This window comes from Emydura macquarii, unplaced genomic scaffold, assembly GCF_026122565.2.
Source record: "Emydura macquarii macquarii isolate MOO-44397 ecotype Brisbane River unplaced genomic scaffold, CSIRO-AGI_Emac_v2 contig_71, whole genome shotgun sequence".
Classification (NCBI taxonomy): Eukaryota; Metazoa; Chordata; order Testudines; family Chelidae; genus Emydura; species Emydura macquarii.
The window spans coordinates 8,084,670-8,107,505 of record NW_027130208.1 but is presented as its reverse complement, the minus strand read 5'-3'; the positions used below and the strand labels follow the sequence as shown (position 1 = coordinate 8,107,505).

The 22,836-nt window shown below is 44.0% G+C and overlaps 1 protein-coding gene across 2 annotated transcripts in view; it reads left to right on the top strand.

Moving 5' to 3' along the window:
- The first annotated feature begins 296 nt into the window (after positions 1–296).
- FRMD4B (FERM domain containing 4B) overlaps positions 297–22,836 on the top strand; it is a 185,591-nt gene continuing 163,051 nt past the window's right edge. Inside the window, exon 1 of one of the 2 annotated variants that reach the window (XM_067542255.1) lies at positions 297–464. The gene's annotated coding sequence lies outside the window, so the exon portion shown is untranslated. Of the gene's footprint in view, positions 465–3,192; positions 3,217–22,836 lie in introns of those variants that run through there. The other variant, XM_067542272.1, reaches the window with a different exon arrangement.

The following is a 22,836-nucleotide window of genomic DNA, read 5'->3' as shown; positions in this document are numbered from 1 at the left end:
GTTTGTTTCATGAGGGACAGCGGAGACCGCGGGACTGAGCCGACCGTGCCATGGCCCAGGCAGAGAGCCTAGGATTGATCCCCCCCCCTCGGGCTGCAGCCAGAGACGGACCCTGCCCCGGACCCTGCCACCAGCGGGCAGGCCCCAGGTGGTTGCGGCGCGTCTCCCCCACCAAAAAAGGAAATGCAGCTTCCGCAGCAGCAGCTCGGCGCTGCTCGCACTCGGCCGCCTGCTCCACCCCAGCCTCAGCTGCGAACCCGCGGGGGCGGGGCGGGCAGGAACGTGCGCTCGGGCGGGGGGAGAGAAAAAGGGGCTGACAAGCGCCGCCGCCGCCAGAGGCGCGATGTGCAGAGGCGCCGCCTGGCAGGAGACCGCCCCAGCGGCAGCTCCGAGCCGGGCGGGCAGCGAGGCAGCAGCAGCAGCAGCAGCGGGCGGCCCCGCTGGAGCGGAGCGAGCCGGCGAAGGTAGGCGGGCGGGCGCCCGGGCCGGGCTGGGCTCGGCCCCGGCCTGCGGGGACAGCGCGCCGGGCGCTGCCCGGGCCGTGCATGGTCGGGGTCCGCTCGCTGCCGGGGCCATGTGCTTTGTTGTGCGGGCGGGAGGCGGGGACGCCGGCTGGGCTGGAGCCGGGCGCGGCGGGGGCTGGCTCCGCAGAGCCCGGGTGTGTGTGTCTGTCTGTGTTTGCTGGTGGAAGCAGGCGGCGTTGCAGGGTTTCTCCCCAGGCTTCCCCCCCCCGGCAGCCTGCTCCCTCCTGTGCGCAGAGCCGGTTTCTTCCCCCCTCCTACCCCGGGGGTGTCCGGCTGCTGCAGGCTTAGACATCCCGCGCTCCGTCTGCGGACACTAATCCCAGCCGCCGGGTCTGGCCGGCCTCCCGCAGAGCGAGCGAGCCCCCTGGGCAGGCTGCGGAGGGGGAACATGGGGCGATTTCTTTTGTGTGGCGGCGGCCGGCTGTCAGCTTTGTTCCTGGCCGGGGTGAGCTGACCCCCCACCTTCCTCCCACCGGCGGGGCAAACCGGAACAGCACAAGGCAAGACTGCTTGCTTTCAGCTCGAAAGGTGCCCTCCTCCTAGAGGATGAATCACCCTCTCAGGTGCGCTGAAGTTTTCCTTCAGTGGGAAGTGCAGAGAGCTGGTGGCTATAGTGAAAGGAGGCGGATGCTTTCTGAGCGTTCATCCTGGCATTAGACCGTACTGCTTACTTGTCTTAGTGATAGAATAATCTGTAATCTACAGCCCCTCTTTCCACACGGGATGCATGTCTCTGATGACTGAGTGCTTCCCCGTAGAGGGGAATACAAAGCTGAAAGCAAATGGTACTTCAAAAAATAAAGCACAGTTGTACCGTTTATACAAACTGTACTTCTTGTCTTAATGGGAGGTATAAAATAATTCAAGCGTTGTTTTGAATTCCCTGGTCAGAACAGGTTTATCACTTATTTGTGGCATTTGTCTGTGTGCCTTTATCTAGAAGGATTTGTCTAAATTCAGTAGTATTTGCAGGATAGCATTTTTATCTGTATATGTTGCAAAAGCAAGTAAAACGTGAAAGGAGATGGAGATTAAATTTTACCTTCAGCAGATGAACATCTTACATTTCTTTAGTTCCACCCTCATTGTAGTCAACAGCAAAGGCTCACCATTTCCCAGACATAGAGAGTCATTTGTTTATCCACAGGCTCAAAACATTTACTAGACACTAACCTAAAGAGAGAGTCTGCTAGCCAGCATGGGAGATACCTGTGCCGTCACTATCCTACCCTTCCCTTAAAAGAAATAGTCTTATGTACTGTATTCATTTGCAGCATAAATCATCTGCTTTCTATGCACACCCTTGCAAATACTTATCCTTCTCTTTGCACACAAGAGTACATGTCTGCAGGATCAGGGCCTCATTTTGTTAAAGTGTAACTTACTATGTATATTTCCCTTGTTTTTGTTACACTTGCTTTTCCCTCCTGGCCTCAACCCAACTTCCTCTTTCTTTCCTAGAATAGTTTCTTTCCCAGTATTGTTTTCAGTGTCTGTTTCCTCTTGTCCTTTTCTTTCTCTCCCTATCTCTCTCCAGTTTTTTCCCCTACATTATATTCTTCACTACATGTTTTCTTTCTCCTACTTATCCCAAGACTGGTCATTCTCTCTCCTCTACTACTTTTCCAACTTCAGGCTTCTCTGGGCAAGAAAGTTGCCCCAGTTTAGCTAAAAGTGTGATTTTTGAACCAGCTGAGTGAAACTACCTAAGGCTGTGTGGACACTCATGTTTCAGGTTAGGTTAAACTGATTAGGAGCAGGCTTAGTCTTCTTCTGGTTTAAGAGTAGCTTTAAGTTTATCTGCACCAGAGTTTTCAGCAGTTTAACTCAATCTGTTTGAAAAACAGTATTTAAATTTAAACCAGTGTAGTTTATGCACATAGACAAGGCCTTCTAAATGCCTCATCTAAGTTATAACCCTATAGGACATGTACCTGCTTTGCATGTATGTATATAAAATAAGTAGTCACTTTTTCTCTGGCCTCACACACTTCTTTATATAGAGGGCACCAGCTCCTCTGAATGTAAATCAACATACCTTCAGTCACTTTAGTGAAGCTATGCCAAATGACAACACCTGGAGACCTGCCCCAAAGTTAGGGCAGAGTTATTAGACATCTGGGCTCAGACATCGGTAGAAGTTAGGAGCTTACAGACGTTTGTGGATCAGGGTTCTTGTAGCCAGAGGATTTAAATAAATGATGGATCCTGCTGCAAAACCAAGACTTATCTGCTGGGATACTTACCAGAATATTGTCCCTGAGTCTTGCTAAGGGTTTCCATCTTTTATAGTCTCACTAGGAGATGTATGATTGACTTGAAGGCCCCCTTTGCCCTCCTGGATTGGAGAAAGAGCTTTCTGTCTCTAATTCTCTCCCTCTCCCCCTTTTTCTTCCATCAAGAGCTGCTGTATGAGTGGTTTTAGGCTCTGCTTTTGGATGTTCTTTCTCAAGCCCTGTCTTTGCTCTGAGCTCCTGCAGAGTGAAGTTGAGCTGAGTCTTGTCTCTTTCACTGCTGGTCGCTGGGTTCCCAATAACAGCAGTGAAAATCTGTTGGGTCTTTAATGAGTCTTCACTCAGCTGTGGCTTGGGAAAGCTCTGAGCACCTGCTTTATTTGCAGGCCCAGGAAGACTGCAGTAGTGTCATTTTATCCTTGGTCACATGTGGCTAGGCTATTTTCACACCCCCAAAGGTAAGAACCCAGAAAGAAAACTTTTGGAAAATCTCAAAAGGCAGATAAAAAACAGTTGACGTTCTTTGCAAAACATTTTTTTTTTAATTTTCTGACCTACTTGAAGCTTGTTTTTGTTTTTTTAAAGTGAACTTATTCTACAGAAATCAGCAATACCTGCCTGAGAAAGACTTGCATTCCTTGGAGGTGAATGGATTGTCAAGGTCTGATCTACACTATGTAGAACTTTCCTGTGCTGATTTCTCTGGGCTTCTATGTATGCAGCTGAGGCCATATTGATCTTTAGTCTTCAGTTTGATTTTGATGTAATGAACACTTCAGAAATGCCGGCCACTGAAATTGTACACTTCAGTTAGTTAAAGATATACATGTTATCTTAAATCAAAAGGCAACACTTGTCTAGAGATTTTTCTTTCCTTAAACAAGCCCTGGAATCCTTAAATTTGGAAGCATTAGAGGAACAAATGAATTCCTGAGGTGTAACTTGCCGGTATCTCTTTTCCTGTGGCTTTCTGCTAATAAGTTCCTTTTACTTTCACTAAAGCGGATCTGTTTTATGGCCAGTAAAACTACTATCCAATTCTCTGGAGTAAATTTTGTGAACGAGACTTAACAGTGGAAGCTGGGGATGTTACATGGTTTTCTGCTAGAATTTTTCTTTTTTTAAACAAAGAAGTTTAAACTTTTAAAGCTCATTTGAAAAAATATTTGGCTGGTTTATTTTTGTTTTTTGTAGATGCGTAAGAGTTACCAGCTTTGTCAACGGTGAATTCTGCTAACGCAAGTCATAATTTTGTTGATGGTTTTTACATGTATCAGCCTTTGTAGAAGTCTTAACAGAGAAGCTATGGACTGGGAAGGGGTCATGGAGAATGAATTGCTTTAGCCACTCCTGCAGCATATAGAGTTGGGTAGTATCTCTCTAATAGTTGTGTGGTTTTCGTCTGTAAGACGCCATTGGGTAACTTCCAAACAACTGTGTTTGCTAACTATATACAAACATACCAGGCATAGCTTCATCTATATGCTGCTAATGTGTTGGGTTAAGATGGATTCTGTTTAAGGGGATGCCACCCAGTTCTTGTACACCGCCCACGCATCCGTCCCAAAAGATGGTCCTTTTGAGGGATGGTGGGTGGACTGAGATGGGGTTGGGGCAGGAGCAGGGCAACACAGGGAATCCTGCAGTACCTTTGCATAAAAGAAGTGCTGTGGACTGCAGGGGCCAAATTGATCCCTGGGTCAGCAGATGTGACTCCCTTAGGTGTGCTGGGCAATTCACTAAATGCTGACTTAAATGGTGGTGTACGTTCAAGTGGGGTATAAATGAATTAGATATAGTGGGACAAGTTACACTATCTTACCCTTTATAACCATTTTCGGATCTCTTCTACCGCCCATGTGTCACTGGTGCTGTAAATCACAGATGAACGGGGGCCCCTGGACTTCATGCTAGCTCTAATCCTCCATAAGGTATGAGATGTGAAAATCAAAGGTATGTTTTATGTTACCAAAACTTCCAAGTTTACAGCTTTAGTTTTTTGGGAAACAATTAGGTTAATTATTATCGGGATGTTGCTATTTCAGCTGTACTCGGAACCTTTTTTAAAAAAATAAATAAATAAAAGCCACAGGCTGGCTTGCGCTTTGGAAAACTTGGACCCATCTTATAGTGCGCTGGTAGTTCCACTACGTTTCTGATCACAGTTTATTTTCATTTGTTGTTGGGTGCACATGGTTCAGAAAACGTGTGATCTGGGCTCTTAGGATGGGCAGATGCTTGATCTTTCTGAGGGTAAGTGAGGTCAGAATTGGGGCCCTTCTGGATCACAGTCGTGTATGTTGTAGCTCATTACTGAGTTATGAAATGCAGCTTTGTGTAATAACTAGCGTTTAGAGTCTTATTCCATTATCCATTCCAAGTGGCAAATAATGCACATTAATCGAAGCTTTGTGTGGCGTGATATATACTAGATCAGAAGGCCAATAATTGAAGGAAATATTTCCATTTTGATATTGACCATCCCGTAGCAAAGTCTGCAGGTCTCAGAGTGGTGTGCTATCATTTGTAAAGGTGCGCCACGTACGTTTTAACTTTAAATAGTGCCGTTTATGTGAGCAGAGATTTAACTTGTATTACCCTGATTTACAGTAGCATGACGCTGTTGACTTAAATGAGTTACACCTGACTTACAGCCTGGTCAGTGAGAAGAGAATCAAGCCACGTGTTCTTCGTACTGTATTTCTTAGCTAAAGAATTCCACCTTCTTCTAAACTGACTTATTTGAAAGGATAATAGATATATTTGACCTTAGCATCCAGCTGTGCGTGAGAGGCAGTGAAATGTCCATAATTAGAGAAAGGAGTGTCTAGTCTGGCCTTGACTATCGGGAATTCATTAGAAATAATGATGCCAGACACCACAATGCAGGGGAAGGATGAGATGAGCTACCAGAGAGCTCTTCCAATTCAAATGATTCACTGAAAACGCCAATGTCTCTCATTGCTTCTTCCGCTCCATGCTGATTTCAACTGACAGCTTCAGCACAGGACCAGATGAGAGGTTGGCCATTAATGTCCGCTTCAGTCTCTTTGTCACCTGACTGAATCAATCCGATAAACGCGGTCAGTGCAAAGGAGAAGAGTGAGCCAGAGATGTGTGAAATGGGAGAGCTGAAGCTTGCAAAATGAAAATCTTGCTTGCCAGAGTTCAAATCTTTGTGGAGCAGCTCTCTATCACGATTCGGCATAGTGAAGGAAAACACAGGCTGGACAGCAATTAAAATGAACATGAATTAGACCAGTCTTTCAATTAATTGGAAGCACACTCAGACCTAGTTAATCTAACCAGCATTACCGGGTCTGTTGTTGTTGTTTGGGTTATAACCCCAAACTAAAAATTGGCAAATGCACGGGAATCGGTAGGTTTAGAATTTTATCGCAATACCGCAGTAAAATGGGCTTCTTTGTGCTTTGTACAGGAATTCCCATTACAATATTGAATGTAAAGATTTGCCTGTTGCACAGCAAGTTTAATGAAACAGCTGTGTTTTGCTTAGGGTTTTGGGATTCTGATCAGCTGGGGACAACTGTAGAACATCCATACCCACATGACCAATCAAGAAAGGTCAAGAGCTTTGTAGATGGCCATGTCACTAAAGAGCAGGCTGACTGAAGAGAGGTGGCGATTGGACACCTTTGGATTTGTAATCAGAGGTTCAGATAAACCAGTACAAACCACAGGCTGCAAGACTGGTCAACACTTGAAACCTTTTAGATATCCAGACATGTGGTTAAATCAAGCACAGTGTATGGTAACTGGGTTACTGGGTTTTAGATGAGCTATGTGAATGTCTCTGTAAAAACACATCAACATTACATGAAGACATTGCTTATCTACAATAGCAGCGTCCTAGCCAGCGTAGAACATGTACAGTTGTGGTTTTTTTTAAATGAGGTCCACGCTTTGCTTTCAATACAATGCTTAAGTGCTACAGAGAAGCTCTTGTTGGTAGATCCAGCCAATTCAAAACATTAACCTTCTGCTGCCCCTTCCCCAAACATTGCATCAGTGCTTTCAACAACTGTTAACGATGCCATAGTTAAATGGGATAGGTTATACAGAGCAGAAGAAAAAAGCTTTCAACACTGTCAAACGCTGTACCTTGAAATGACAGGAATTTCTGAAAAACCCGTAATGGATGTTGAATGTCTATACACTCGTGCTTCAATTAGCCTTTCGTGTGTTTTTTAGTTGATAGTTTAGTCATCCATTCTTGACTTTTCTAGGGTCCTTTGTATGTGTTTTAATTTGAATGTGATATAGCCTCTGCTGGCTGGCTTTTTTGTATGGGTGGATGATCTTTAGAACTGCTAAAAATGTTCCAGGTCTTGATTTGTTGTCAAAACATCAATTCAAAGAAAGGGAAAAAATTCTGAATTTTTTTTTACTAGCTCCAACTATATCCAGCTGCTAAGAATGGATAAGAAACATATGATCTGTTGGCTTATCCATGATGATGCCCCCTAGACTCTATGGTAATAAAATAATTAAAGGGTCACTCTGCAAATTGTTAGGTCTAAAAATATACACAGGACTATCCTAGAAGCATAAGATGTAGAGGTGATAGACACTTTAAATCATCTGCTCCTATCTCCCTGCTAATGCCGGAATGATCCATATTGTACAGTCCAGTTCTAGATTGGGATTTTCAAAGGAGCTACTGTGTGCTTACAAGAGAAGTTGGGTGTCTAAATTCTTTGGAATTCATTTGAATATCCAACCTTAGGGTTTTATCCAGACACCTTTTAACTGCTCAGTTCCTTGGAGACAGAATTCCACAGGCTGAGTTTAATCTCTCACACAATGAATCCTTTCCCTTTTTAGTTCAGTATGTAGCAGAGATTGTTTACCAAAGCAGTGTGTTTAACAATTGTGTTGCCTTGTTAACAAAAAAAAAAGAGATGTGTTTTAACTTCTAAGCTTGCATGCATGCATGCAGTCAGTCAGTTTTTTTGTTTGATTCTCCGCCCCACTCAAAATCAGTATGTCTTTTTTTGTGTGTCTCCCTCCCGCCCTTGGGATTTAATGTCTTGAAAATACATTTTATTGCCAAGCCACTGACAAAAAGATTCAAGACCAAGGTTGAAATCCTGGTTCCACTGAAGTTAATGGAAGTCTTGGCCATTTGAGTTTCCACCAGGATTTTACCATACATTTTATTTTACTTTATTTTTTAGAATTGTGTTGGTTTTATCAAAATAGATATACTAATAATACAGTCGTATTTTACTCATGATAGAGTCAGAGTGGAATGGGTTACCATTGATAATTGGCAAGCAGGATTGTGGTGGGAGTTAAAATACTTTATGCCATCCCGGATATTTCTATGAATTGGGGACTAACCTTTTGTAGATATAACTGGAAACCCTGAAGCCTGCTTTCTGGTATTGTAATGCCTCTGCAGCTATTACGTCAGAAGTGTGTAAGAGCACCATTATGCTATGATTCTCATACTGGGGCTGGATTAGTGATGGCATGGAAGCTATAATGATGTCATTTCAAGAGCATCTCAGTTATAGCGGGTTTCTGATGGCAAAACAGATCAGTAGAGTCCTATTACTGCCTTCCTCCTTCTGTATTTCCTACTATTGTTTAAGTCATAATTTGTCTGGACCTGGCTTTGCTTCCTACTCCAAAACATCCTGACAGCCTCTCTGCTACTTCTTTTTTCCACATTCCCCTTGATCAACTTTTCAAATGGCAAAGATATAATCCAATTGATCATTGCTAAAATGCAACTATTCAGCTAGATTTGACTGTATAGAAAAGGTTTCTCTCTACTCTGACCATTGCAGAAGATGAAGCGGTGACTAGAACAGAACAAGCTGGACAGGGATGAAAATGCTTTCCAAAACTTTCATCCTGTGATCACTGATGCTTGTCTGATACGACAATATGCCTGGAGCTGCACAAGTCAAAAATGAAAACAGTCCCTGCCCCCAAAGAATTTTTAACCTTACAGATGCAGGCAAGACATGACTCACTGGGAAAACCAAAGGAAGGAGGTATTTTGAAAATGTTTTTGCTTATCGAACGTAAATGCGTCTTTAATTTTTTTAAGTTAATCAAATGGGATTCCATTTCCCAGTTTGGTAATGTATCACATGCGCACTGTCATGAGAAAAACACCAAACTGAGAAACAGTTATTTCAGTTTACTCGTGAAGCAGATGCAAAGTGGGCTGTGATTAAACAGCAGTGTGAGGACTCAAATCCTAAAAAGACAATGTTGCACACATGAACAATCCCATTGACTTCAATTGCTCCACTCCTATGCATAAAATTAAGCACATATATAATTATTTGCAGGATCAGGGCTTAAGAGCAGATACAGGTCCCAAAGCAAATTTGAAAAGAACTAAAATGTTAATTACAGTCTTTCAGTAAAACCAACCTACTGCATGTATGTTGCACATTGAGCAGGGGTGTGAAAATTGGAGGTTCAAAGGGAAGCTCTGCATCACTAGATTATGTATGTTGTATATAAACAATCAAGTATTTTAGTGAAGTAGAATAAAACCATTTTAAAGAACTTGACCCAGAAAAGGAAATGTGGTGGGAAATTAATTGTCTTTTAAAGGTTTTAATGATCAAAAGTACCTAATTGGAATTTTATTATAAACATCTTTGCTATTTAGGATGACCAGATGTCCCGGTTTTATAGGGACAGTCCTGATATTTGGGGCTTTGTCTTATATAGGTGCTCATTACTCCCTCCCTCCACTCCCAGTCCTGATTTTTCGGTTACGATCTGGTCACCCTATTGTTATTAGAGGTAACTTGCTGAAAAGAAAAACTTTTAACACATCAAATATGTGAGAACTAGAAAGCACATAATTAAATGCTTATCTCCCCTCCAAAAAACTTGAGCCAGATAACTAATGGAAACTTGCCTAACTTGTCTATTGCCTCATTCTCCTTGAAAGCAGGATGTATTTCTTTCTAGCATAATGAAGTGCTAAATTGTCTTGTGAGGGAAAGATGCCTTTGCCAAGGAATGTTTGGACCAGGTTATCTTTCCTGATTACTGCATTAAGACCACATTCTGATGCTATGCATTTGTGTCTGTTTGACAGCCCTGGAGGCTGAAGTCCTATTTGTCAACGGAGCATAGAGAAAACTGCGGTCACCTGTCAATACAGCTTAACGCTAACTGTGTAAGACGACTTCTCTGGGTAAAAGGATAATTCGATTTCCAGGTCTGTTAATCCTTGCCTTGTCTGCAGAGACAACCAGTTGGGGTTGTGGGTATCCCTTCCTGCTAGAAACTGACTTAGATAAGTCATCATCTAGTAGCAATTTTCAATCACTGAACTTGAAGAGGATTTGAACCAGCCTTCACAGGTGGTAAATGGATCCCAAGTCTCTAAGCCACTCATCTCTGGCCATTGTGGTGTGTGTAAGTGCTTACCAGAGTTTAGTAGAAACAATCTGGTGGTCTTCTCAGGTTCCCTCTAAGAGCTTTTCTGGCCTCCTAATTCCAAGTGCCCTATCTGCAGCTAGGAGAGTTTCTCCTGACTAAGGTTAAGATTTTGTCACGGTTAGTTTTAGTAAAAGTCACAGGCAGGTTATGGGCAATAAACAAAAATTCATGGGAGCCCGTGACCTGTCTGTGACTTTTACTAAAAATAATGGGGTGCGGGGGGAGGAGAGCCCAACAGAGGGATGACTGAAGCCTGAAGGGGGGAGGAGGCGTTGAGAGGCCAGCAGTCGCCACCGGGGTGACTCAGACCTTGGGGCTCCAGCGTCCGCGCTGGGTGGGAGCTCCGGGGCCCCCGCCACCCCGGGGCTGAAGCAGACAGCATCATGGAGGTCTCTGAAAGTCATGGAATCCGTGACCTCTGTGGATGTAATTTTATCCTTCCTCATGATGTATATCGACACTGGTTGACAGATCTATTAATACGTACGGGAAGAGGGGATCTACTGAACTGTTCAGCCTCCCCGAGGCTTTAATTCGCATCCTGCCCCTTTGCCAGTGAGGTGAAGTGTCTGGTTTTGGAAAAGAAGAACAGCACCTCTGGTGGCATGACCCTTTCAGCTTAGGTTCTGTGGAACAACCTGGTACATCAAGGGTTTTTTAAGTAAACAGGATTCAAGACACGGGGGTTTTATAAAAACCTAAATCAGAGCAGTCCATTCGGCTAAAATAACACCAGACTTTAACCCCGTTGTGGAGTCCAGCCTCACTGGTGCTCTTAATTACCTACTTCACTGCTAACCGCATTCCCTCCCCTTCAGACAGGAGGGAATTGCTTTAGGTAGAGAGATTTTAAACCAGGGACCCCCAGCCTGAATTCCTGTTTCCTGAACCTAATCCCCTTCACCTCTCTGCCGATAGGCAAAGTCCATCTTTAGCAAGGCATTAACTCCTTGTCTCCCAGGAGTCCCACCTTGTCATAGCACCGTATTCCTGTCTGGACAAGTTACACCTGTTTGTCTATTTCAGTGAAAGAAATCCTTTCGCTTGCTTTTCACATACATCGGTATAACTCAAATGGAGCCTGCGGTGCGCAGGAACTTTCAGATGAGAGGCTTGTTTTGTACCAGACACACTTAACGGTATTTATTTGCTTGAATAGTGCCTAAAATAGAGTTGTGGGGGGTTTTGAATGACAAGCGAATAGGGCCTTTTGGTTAGGTTTAATTTTGACAGCTCATATTTTCTTTTTATCTAACTACTTCGTAGTTATAGGCTAGGTGTCTAGCTTCACTTGGCATTTCTTGTGCTGCTGTCAGTAAACTTGTAATTTTCTCTGCGTGTGTGTGTCTTTTACATGATGCCAGAGTTCTGCACTACCATCATCTTATATGACCACGACTTAGAATTATCCCCGAAGAATCGCTAGACGCAGAGGGAAAGAGCACTGAATAACACTCTGAAAATGCCAAATTAGAAGGAGAATGGCAAAAACTTGTTTAAATGAGTGTTTGGATTAGCAGGAGGCTGCGAGGCAGATTTGTGAACTGAGTGGATGACAAATACTGAAATCCTGGCGGGCTGGATTGACCAGGCGTTGGTAATGGGATACAGAGCCTTTCACTTAGAGGTTCCTGGTCTGAGGCCAGGCCTCGAAGAGATCTTGATAAATGGAGAGAGATGTTGGAGAGAGATGGGCTCAAAATAAGATGAGGAAAAACAGAGCATAAGGTATGTAATTTCAGGAATGTGAATGCTTAATAATTATCCTTGAAAGTAGATGGGCAGATGACACCGAAAACACAGTTTCAGGTATATGGGAGAATGGAGGAAGAAATTAGAGCTAGACTAGTAAATGCTTGGCTGAAACGGAGAGAGATACTACACCATTTAGGTGACAGGAAGATAGCAATAAGATTGAAAGGGAGAGCCTGTAAAATGGTGGTCCATTCATTTTAACATATGGTATTGATGTTGGGCAGCAAAGATGAAACACGAGCAAATGATCAGCCCCACAGAAATGTGCATGTTGACGTGGATGAGTGATGTAAGCAAGAAAGACCATGTGAGGAATGTAGAGAGACATGCTCGGACTAACACTCAAAAATGAAAAAATGAGAGCACGTAGGTTCAGGTGGTTTTGTCGCTTAAAGCATGGTCCGGCCAACTATCTTGGTAAAAGAGTTCTACAGATCACGACCGAAAGAAGATGACAGAAAGGCAAACCAAGATGAACTGGTCAGATTTCCTAAAGGAAGACATATTAGCATGTGGTGTGAGAGAGAATATAGCATTGAACAGAGCATTTTGGAGGGATAGGACTCCTAGGACAGACTCTGTTTGATAGGATTAATGCAGGGAAGAAGATGATTTATATCCTCCATGTAGTTTTACAACTCTCAGCTACAGACTACGTAGCTCTATGCAAAGCTCTCGGATATGGAACAGAATCAGGGAGGAACCCATAGGGCCATCCCAACGTGACCCTTCCTTTGTTTGCTGTAAGAAATAGGGCAAAGGAGAACCAATGGAATTACAAGACCAAATCTAATTTCTTTTCCATTGTGTCTGTAGACAAAAGGCATCTACTAGTGACGCTGTCTGCACAGGCTCTCAATGTTGCATGCAATGACCTATTCTTCATATCCCCTAATGTTTCCCTCCTGTTTCGCACGTGGTTTACTGTACATGATATGCTTGAGACAGACAGATTATATGGAAGGATATTTTGTTAGAAGCACATCTTTTACTTTGTGGTATAAATATATAGATATCTGACCTTATATTATACTGTAGCATATATTCCATGCAGAAGAACTGCATCCGGGTATTAAGTTTTTGGAATCAACTACTCAAAAGTTAGGAAACAAATGAAGGTTGAAAAGCCAGCCCTATTTCTGCCTACCCATCCGTCTGTTTTGGATACAAAGATACTAATAGATAAGCACAATTTAAATGGCAGTTTTGTCAGAGATTGCATGTGACGGGGATAGGGCAGTTTCCTGCTTAGAGTGTTTTAAGATGGTCATCGGAGCACTACTCAGTAGCCTTCTTTGTGATGTAAACTAGAATGCCCAGAAAGCGTCCTCCTGTCAGGGTCTGGAGCACATTAGGCCTGTTTGGCATGGGTGAGTGTGAGATTTCAGGATCGTTTTACCCCCGCCCCGGGGCAGGTGGGAGTAAACGCTCTGTTTAAACAGGGAGGTGTTTGAGGTGGTGATAGAAGCATTGTTCTACCCAGAATGCAACTGCGTCTTACTACTTCTGAAAAAAAGATCTGAAAAGGGTCAGGTTTTTTTTCATTATGAGCTCTGGAGTGGAAGGGGGAAGAGAGAGATTGTATGCCTGTAACTCACTGGCCAATGGGTTTTGAGTGTATTGCAGCTCCCAGCAATGCAGACTAGCTCAAGCAGAGAGACTCCAGTTCAGGCCCTGGTGTCAACCAAGGTAGTGGCTGTCCTAGACTCATAGATTTTTAAGGCCAGAGGGGACCATCATGATCATCTTCATCTGATCTGCACATTGCAGGCCACAGAACCTCACTCGCCCACCCACACCTGTTGGAGAACCCTAACCTCAGCTGAGTTACTGAAGTCCTCAAATCTTTCAGTCAAGATTTGAAGTTACAGAGGACCCACCATTTACACTTATTTAAACCTGCCAGTATCTCATGCTGCAGAGGAAGGTGAACACCACCTCCCACCCCCAGCCAAAATTCCTTCCTGACCCCAAATATGGTGATCGGTTAGACCCTGAGCATGTGGACGAGACCCGCCAGCCAGACACCTGGGAAAAAATTCTCTGTAGTAACTGAGCCCTGCCCCTCTAGTGTCCTGTCATGTAAATTGTGGGCCTGCTTCTCTGTCTCAAGCCATAGAGACTTACACCTTTAACTCCTGAAGATTCCTGGTTCAGTCCAAGATGGCAGCCATCACGTAGGTGGGCTCACCTGGAATTCACATCGGTGGGCTCACCTGGGACAAGCGTCTTCTGTCCAGAGCAAGTACATAACCCACTGATCAGTGGATGTAATGTGCCCTCCGCTGCACCCAAGTCACTCTGTTACAGGGTGTGGCTACAGGAGTTTATGCCTCAAGCTCCAAAGATTCCTGGCTCTATCCCATATGTGGATGAAGATGGTAGCGATCACATGTGCATGGGAAGGGAGTTAAACAGGCTTCATGGAGATGAAGAGACTGCTCTAAGCACACTTAGGGAGGATGGTTCCTCTAACTAGTGTGTGAACTCCTAAAATAAACGACTCGGTGAGTAAACTGTAATTCTGACTGATGAATAGTGGCTCTCTGCAGAACAGGCTAAGTCTGCAAATAAACTTCAGGGCAGCGGAAAGAAGCACAACTACAAATATTTGAAAGATGCAAACATCAGTGCAGACAAAGAACTATTCAGGATTGTTGTTAAGGAAGTGTAACTAGAGGCAGAGGCATGAAGTTAAGAGAGCAGAAAATACAGGTCCCGTAGTAGGTAACTTGGAGCTGTGGTAGGAAGTTCTTCTGGAGCAGATATATTTTTTTTGTTTTTTAAAAAAATGTGAAAACTAGAGCTGTGGCTTTACAATAAGCCAGCGTAGCAGAACACTTTTGGCTCCTGATCTTGTAAGCTGCCCCATTCGGGTGGACTCCTGTGCCGCAGAGTCCTGCGACTTCAGTAATTCTAAGGAACAAATCTAGTTACTGGCTTAAACTGGTTTTGTGCACGCAAGTTTGGCTTTCAGTAGGTTTCTGCTTTGGCACGTCTGCTGAGAGACTGAGACGTGTAATTGTCAAGGCTAAGTCCTTCTATGGAGGCACCGCATGTAGCAAAGGCATGTAAATAAAGCGCAGTCTTTTTCAGTTTACATAATTTTAAAAGGGAGAGGGAAAAATACAGGTCTCTGCTAAAATTTCTTTGTACCTTTCGTGCCCAGTTCTCCCTTTTTCCCCCGCACAGGAAGTTTTGACTCTCATCAACTGCGTGTATGTTATGTTTCTGGAAAGGAATTTTTAAAAAAGATATGCACTGGGGAGAGGGAGAGGGGCAAGGTAGGAGGAAAGGGTCCATTCTTTAAACCTGCCCAGTCCATCCCTTCTTCATTTATCCTACAGAATTTACAGCCTGGTAACACCAACACAGTTGAAGTGCATCTGCTCTGATTTAGGCAAAAGCATAAGTAGTGAAATCCTCGTTAACTCAGCCCCCTCTCTCTGTTCCTAGGCAAAAGCATAAGTGAGACTTAGCAGTATTTATTCAGTCCCCCTCTCTTTGTTCCTAATAGACCTAACTTAGACCAAAATAAGTCTGCTTTGAGCCAAAAAAGGGTCCAGGCAGCCTTTATGCCAATTATTGTATTAATTTAAAAGAACACCTTTAGTCAAACTGGTCTAACTCTGCATGTAGGTAAGTGCTGAGTCACTTAACCTCTCTGTGCATCCGTCTAGTCATCTGTAAACTGGGAACTGACAATCTCTCCTTTCCAGGGGTGTTTGTTCTGGTTTGTAATGCTCTTGCAGACCACCAGATGGATGCTGTGTAAGTGTAAAGTCCCCCTAGTAACATTCTGACAATGGTTCAATAACAGCTAGCCGGTTTGGGGATTGATGCATGAGTGAAGAGGAGTCTATTGAGTGATAGAGTCAGCTAACTTCCATGTATCTTTACTTGTAGGAGCAGAAGCCTATTTACATGCTTGCTTAGCTCACTCAAGTTTAGTGTTTGTCTGAACTTTGGAGAAAACATTTTGTACATTCGTAACATTGTTAGAAAATCTTGCATACAAAGTCAACTTCATGGGGAAATTTGTGGACGCTGAGTGGCTTTATGGCCATGAACTTTCTGAAAATTTGAGGAAGAGCAGCAATTGGTTCTAACTTACTCATTCAAATCTTGGCCTTGGACATGCTACGGCTTCCATAGCATCCCATCTCTCACCATCCCATCCCATCCCAACAATACTGCTGAGATATCAACGTGTTTGGCGGCGGGAATCAGATTTGTATAATAGGACTCGGAGAGCAAAATAGCTACTCAAATCAGTGATACCAGCAGACAGGCCTGTCTGATGGCATTTTTTGTGACAGCAGGTATATGACTATTTCATTGATTATGTTGTCACAACCTTTCCTGTGGAAAAAACTACATGGAGGAGTTTTATCCTCTAAGGCAAAAGCAAATTAAACAAACCAATAACTAGAAAATAAATATTGGTGCATTTCTAGGGTAAGGTGGGTGTGTTTCCCATCGTTATCTAGCGTGCAATGCATCAGTTTTCTGCCATGTTTGTAGCTGTTCAAACTACAATAAAATCCTCCCACACCTTACATACTGCATGTGTGTAATTTATGTGCTGCTATCCTGTGTACTGAGGGACCTCAACTATTTAAGTTGTTCCAGGCCAGTTACTCCATACGTATTTTCTATACTAGTATAAAATAAATGTTGACTTACCAGCATTAATGGAGGGGAAAAGTATTATGGCACAAATTTGAAGCATTGATGCTCTTTGTTTACCATTTCCAAGAACCGGGGCCCAGTCTGCTCTTATTGAAGTCAATGAATATATATTTAAACAGCCCTATATTAAGGTTCACACTCAACAAAGAAAACAGAAGTAGAAAATGCCTCGGGTGAAATTTATCCAGTAAACCAGGATTTCACCCATGTGTTTGTGTGCTCCAGACAGCTGAGTTACTATCGGGGGACTCAACCCTGCAATGAGCTCCATGCTGACTGGCAGACCCCATTGCTGGGGTCATAGCCATAGAACCATTTAACTTTGAGTCATCAAATAAGATGTGGCTAATGTTGCCTTGATTTCTGCGTGTACGCTGGTGTAACGGATATTAGAATTGGGTTTATGCAGTGCTTTCTTCCCCAGGCCACTACATTCCTTGTGGCTTTGTATGCTCATTTGACCTGGATGAGTGCATCTAGTAAGCAAAAATAAGATTTCCTATACGCGTGGCTTTTTAGGCTTTGACTTTCAAAGAACAGTTGAAGGAAGGCAGTGTGTTTTAAGCTCATAATCTTATTTATATGGAATTATGGATACAGGGCAGAAAGTTTTCTTCGTAATCTCTATAGCAAGCATGACTATGTTCCTTCCGGTAATCGTACTTAGCCAAGCTGTTGGTAAATTAGACTTGCAACTTAGATATCTAAGATTCCTTATTCAGAACTAGAGGTAGGAGAATAGAAAATAGATTATGAAAGGGCTGGCAGTTTAAAAACTGGGGTCAGGACTAAATTTGTTGTTTCCAAAAAGGACGGTCTGTAGAGACCATCCTAAGAACTGGTGGAGTAAGAGGGGAGGGGGAGATTATTTCCTCCAAATGATTGCTCTTGGCTTCACCGGGGGAATCAAGCGTTGATTTAGCTTCATCGCTCTTTAGTCTTCTCAAACAATCTGAGTTAAAGGAAAAAAAATAAATGACAGCGTGTTCCCTATACAGGATGGAGGTAATCAGTCAGTTATGGAGAACAAAGGAAGATTTCCACGTCAAGGAAGCCAATAAATCCAGTGCAGGTTTATCATGCTGGTATGCGTGATTGTGATCCTAATGCTGAGATATGAAAAGGGGACCGGAGACTTGATTATATTTTAAAACACAGTGCCTGGATATTCCTAGACGGTGGTGAGGTTGTAAAAGGAAGGGAGACCTGTAGTGGAAAGATCGAGGTGATTATACCTCTGGGATAGAACTACTGAGAGAGTTTCCTAAAATGTAATTATCCAAAACCAATGTAATCCCATTTCCTAGTTAATGAAAACTGCCAGGGATCATTCAGATGTATGGCAGCGAGTATATTCCCTTTGTACTTGCTGTTTGGGAACCTTAATGAACCTTATGGGTTTTATCCAGCATCTTGCAAAATGTCAATGTGCCTTAAATATTAAATGAAGCCCATTTGTCTTGATAACAGTGTATGTGATCCAACTCCAGTCCAGTGAAGACTGTAGGACTCGCCATGCTAGATCAGATCACTGGTCCACTTAGTCTAGATCTTGTCGCCGACAGTAGCCTGAAGAAGAGCTCTGTGTAAGCTCAAAAGCTTGTCTCTCTCACCAGCAGAAGGTGGGCTAATAAAAGAGACTACCTCAGCCGCCTTGTCTCTCTAGTATCTTGGGACCAGCATGGCTACAACAGCACTGCAAACAATAAAGATCCGGTAAATGCTGCTTTGGAGACAGGTTCAAGAAATCCTGAATTAGGATTTGATTTACTTGCAGGGAAAGTTTCTTTCTAACCTCCATTAGCGAGAAGCCGACTCCTGCCCCAGAAACGGGAGGGTTTATATCCCTTCTAAAACTCTCGGTTTTACTTTAATCCGGCTTCTTACTCTGGCCTTTTTTGAGTGTCCCAGTGACATGAAAACTCCTGGATTTGGTTTGAGGCTGGTAGGCCAAACACAGCTGCCTGGCTTCAAACAGCTGCTGCTGCTGCTGAGAAGGAACCTGTTATTTTAAATGACTATTTCTGCTCCGCCATCCTGCAGATGCTCCGTGTCCTCACTGCCCATCTGTCGGCCTCCGATGGCTTTTACAAACATTGAAGATCTGAGCCTTGCAAAGACACGGCTAAGGAAGTCTTGTTCCCGTTTTCGAGATGGTTAAACTGAGTCACAGAGCCCTGAAGTGACTTGCCCACATCACACTGGACATCTTTGGCCGAACTGTGTACGGATCCTGTTCTGTGGGCTCCCAGCCTTCGGTTTTTACTCACAAACCTCCTTCCCTTTCCAGACCAGTGTTCCCCAAACAGCGGATCGTGGCTGGCGCACGGGGTGGGCAGCGCCACTCACTCAGAGTTGGCCCATCAGCCCCTCCCAGGGCAGGGCAGGCTTCCTCTTCATCCCCCTTCCCTCCACAGTGAGCCGGGGCTTGCCATGCCATGGCAGAGGGTGATCAATGCCCCCTCATTGGGGTGAGGAGGAGCGGTGGCAGTGGGGGAGCAGGAAAAGGATACTGGCTGATGATATTGGTACCCCTCCCCAATGGATTTGGATTTCTTTTTTTTGCATCCCATCCCCAAAATGCAGTGGGTGGCTCACCCTAGTCAAAAGTTTGGGAACCGTTTTTCTAGACCACTCGGCAGTGTGTATGGAAATGTAGCCAGTGGTCACCGTTGCAAACGACCATCGCTAGTTTCTGTTCTGTGTGTGGCACAGAAGACGTGTGTATTGCAGACACTACAGGTGGTAACTGTGTGTCCAGTGGTGACTTTCGAATGGCCAGCCGTGTACGTTGACCCAGTGGAAACGTGAGATGGGCCGACTGGGTGGGAAGCGATCACGTTCAGGATGTCGCTCCAGACAAGTCGGCCCTGCAAGTGTTTTGTGCAGTGCTAGTGGGGAAGCATAGACAGTGTGAGGCCTGGAAAGATTCATTGAAAGAAAAACCTATTCTGACCTCTCTGCCTCTGAGAGCAGATACAGCTGATAACAGGCATTACTTGAAAAGTACCTTTATGTTTTGAGCTCACCCCTTGTGTGCCACTCTTCCACCAGCTGCAAATCAAACCAGCTGAGTTCTAAGTTCTGGAGGAAAGGTGTTTACAGGAGGGGCAGCAAAGGACCTTTAACTCTAATTGCCCAGGGGGTGCTGCTGAAATAACTGTGCTAGAGAATCAGTGACTTGCCTTCACTAGCAGATTTTAATGCTTTTGTAGCTAGTAGTTTAGTTGGTGGTACACAGCTGACCGAATGGCAGCGCCGTGCGTTGGATGTAGCTTTGTGGATCTTAAGGCAACAAAACAGAAAGTTTGTATTATCAATGCAAATTGCAGAGGAGGAGGAGAAGAAGGTGGAATTCCCCCTTAGATGTTCAATCTACAGGCAAGTACTTGTGCTGTAATCTCTGTAGTTGTATTATTTCTTTGGATGTGTGGGTGGAGAAGAAGTGAAGAGTCATAGTCACTTGCTACATTCAAATATTCCCATTGTGTATGGAAGGCAATTTAAACTGTCTAAAATGACAGCTCTGACAGCCTGGATTGTCAAATATGCGTGTGCACACATTCACGTGCATGGATAAGGGCCTCTCCATCATAGGTCATCAACCAAAATTGAACCCTGAAACACCTGCCCTAAAATCATTCTGCTGCTTGAGCTAAAGGAGGAACATGTCCCAGCTGGTAGCAGTAGTACTGTGTTTTCCTAGATGGGGACATGTAATATGCATGCTCAGCAGTGGATTTCACACTTTACATGTGCAACCTAATTTATATGCAGAACTATAGGATTGCCTTTGCAAACCCCTGGATTTGCACATACGTGTATCCAGGAATGTGTCTAACTGGCTATTTGCATGCACATTCTAGATTTGCGCATACAGTTCTGGCAATTGTACATGCAAAGTGTGCATGTGGGGACACACTTTTGCACGTGCTATTGCCCACACAGCTCTGAAAATCAGGCTTTGAATGCCTAGTAGTGTTAAAAACATTGCATGAATCTTTAAGGTTTTCAGGAACAATAGCATGGGTACAGAAAGATAAACTTCAAGGTGGTCTCACCAGAACTATGTAGTGAAATCTGAAACCATTCCAAACTATCCTTCTTTGGACGTTTAGAGTAAACTTGAAACTTAGCCCATTTACCGTTTTCCATCAAAATGATGCAAGCGTTGGGGTTCAGTGTAAACCTTGGCTCTCATTGATGGAGATGGGTCAGAGCCAGGAGTTTTCAATCTGAATTCAGAGCCAAACTTCAGTGATGCTTAGATCTCGGGTTTACGTTTCGTCCTTTGTAGAAATAGGGGCCAGCTGCTAAGATCAGATGTGGATTCACTTCCTCGAAACTCCTTGACGCCTGGGTTTTGGTTCAGACCCATTTCTGTTTGTGGCTGCTGCTTTATTTCTTAGCTATATATTAAAATGTGAAAACGTTTTTGTTGCTTCAAAAGAGCAGTAAAAGGGATATTTTAAAAATCACTTCAAATCCTGTAATCAGTTGTACTAGGCGACGGTGGGGAAGCTTTGTGTGTATTTCATGTGACGTTTGTTCATCTCGGGCTCGTTTAAAAATTCTTTTGATGCTGCTTTGCTTTCTCTCTCCATTGGCTGATGGAATAATCATACCGAAAATAATGGTGTTGCTTTTGGTGGGGGGGAGAGTACGTTGACTACCCGCAGTGTCACTATACCTTATACTACCGTGTGAGAAGTACGTCATCTTCTCATAATGTTCCTCTGAGTTATGATTGCCCTCCTGTTAGTGCTGTTGGACGTGGAAAGCAGTGCTATCAGATGAAGGCTTATTCATGTGCTTTTATGCACTTAGCTCTGCTAACTGAAATCTTCCTTCCCTGTTTCTTCCTTGTACCTCTCTATCAGCATCACTTTTGCCGTTTCCTGCCTGTGTTCATCTCCAAAACCGCCTTCCCATATTCCCAGAGCAACCTTCCCTCCCCCTCCTCCTTTTTCTGGATTTCATACAAAGCCATTTTGCTTCAAATGTCCGTGACCCAAAAGGAAACCTTCTCCCTTATGGAGGACTGAGCTCAACTGAGTAGGTGCAACAGCTTCCGTGTTCAAGGGTGCTCACGTTTTGTTTTAAAGAATGGAAAGCCAAATCCCACTGTTTAAAAAACAGCTGCCCTGGAACCGTTGCCTCTGAAGGAAGGTGCAAATCTGCATGCCTATGTTTATGTCTCCCTGCATTAACCTAGTGCAAGTGTTTATATCGGCGCCTGCCGCATTCTGATAACGCTGCTGTAAACACATTCCCAGTGAGGTTTCCGTTACCGGCAATAGTAACTTTCAACCAAACTCTTGGCAGAAGAAACTATCAAGGTCACTTGAATTCCAAAAAGGCTTCATTGCAAAGGGTAAGAAATTAACAAATGGTGTTTGGTTGCCTGTGATCAGCCTGGTATAAAGAGGGGGTGTCAGGTGGCAAGAGTCTATTAGTCCTTGTGTATCTCTTTCTCTGGACTAGGAATATCAGTCCTCTGCAACTGGAGCAGTTCAGGCATCAGCAAGGAAACCATTTGAGGGCTTTGAGGTTGGGCAGGCGAAGCCAAAAAGAGCATTTAGAAGCCTCTTCCTTCTATTCAAACAGACCAGGGAATACAAATAACAGATGAACACAGGAGCTGGATGTCTAAATGGGCTGGGTAATTTTTATGAGCAAAATTAACTCTTGCTGCCCAGCCTGTAAAGATAAAGGTAATGAAATCCTGTGCTCCCTAGGGGCAAGCTGGTCTCTGCAGAAGTAGAGATGGCATTCACATTTTCTTCCCCCTCAGCCCACGCCATGGACAGCATTGCAGCTCTGGTTGCGTGCATCATGACTTTGGTCTTGCTCGTGTATGAAGCATCAGGTACTGTCCTCTTCTGGAGACAGGCTACTGGACTTGATGGATGGATGGTCTGAAACAGAGTAAACTATATTACAGGATTTTAGAGTAGCTGGTGTTTGCCCTGCTTTGCTGCTTATGCAACTGTTTACCTGCAGCTGTAATTGTAAATTGCCCCGAGTCCTCCTTTGCATGTTAGTTGCACATGCCCCCTTTCAGCCCCACTGTTTCACAATGGAGATATTCTGCTTGATGCTCCATTGGGGGGTGGAGGGGCCACGCATCGGCTGGACTCCTGGGAAGAATACTGGCTGAGTTGGATAGAATTTTATGAAGAGGATCT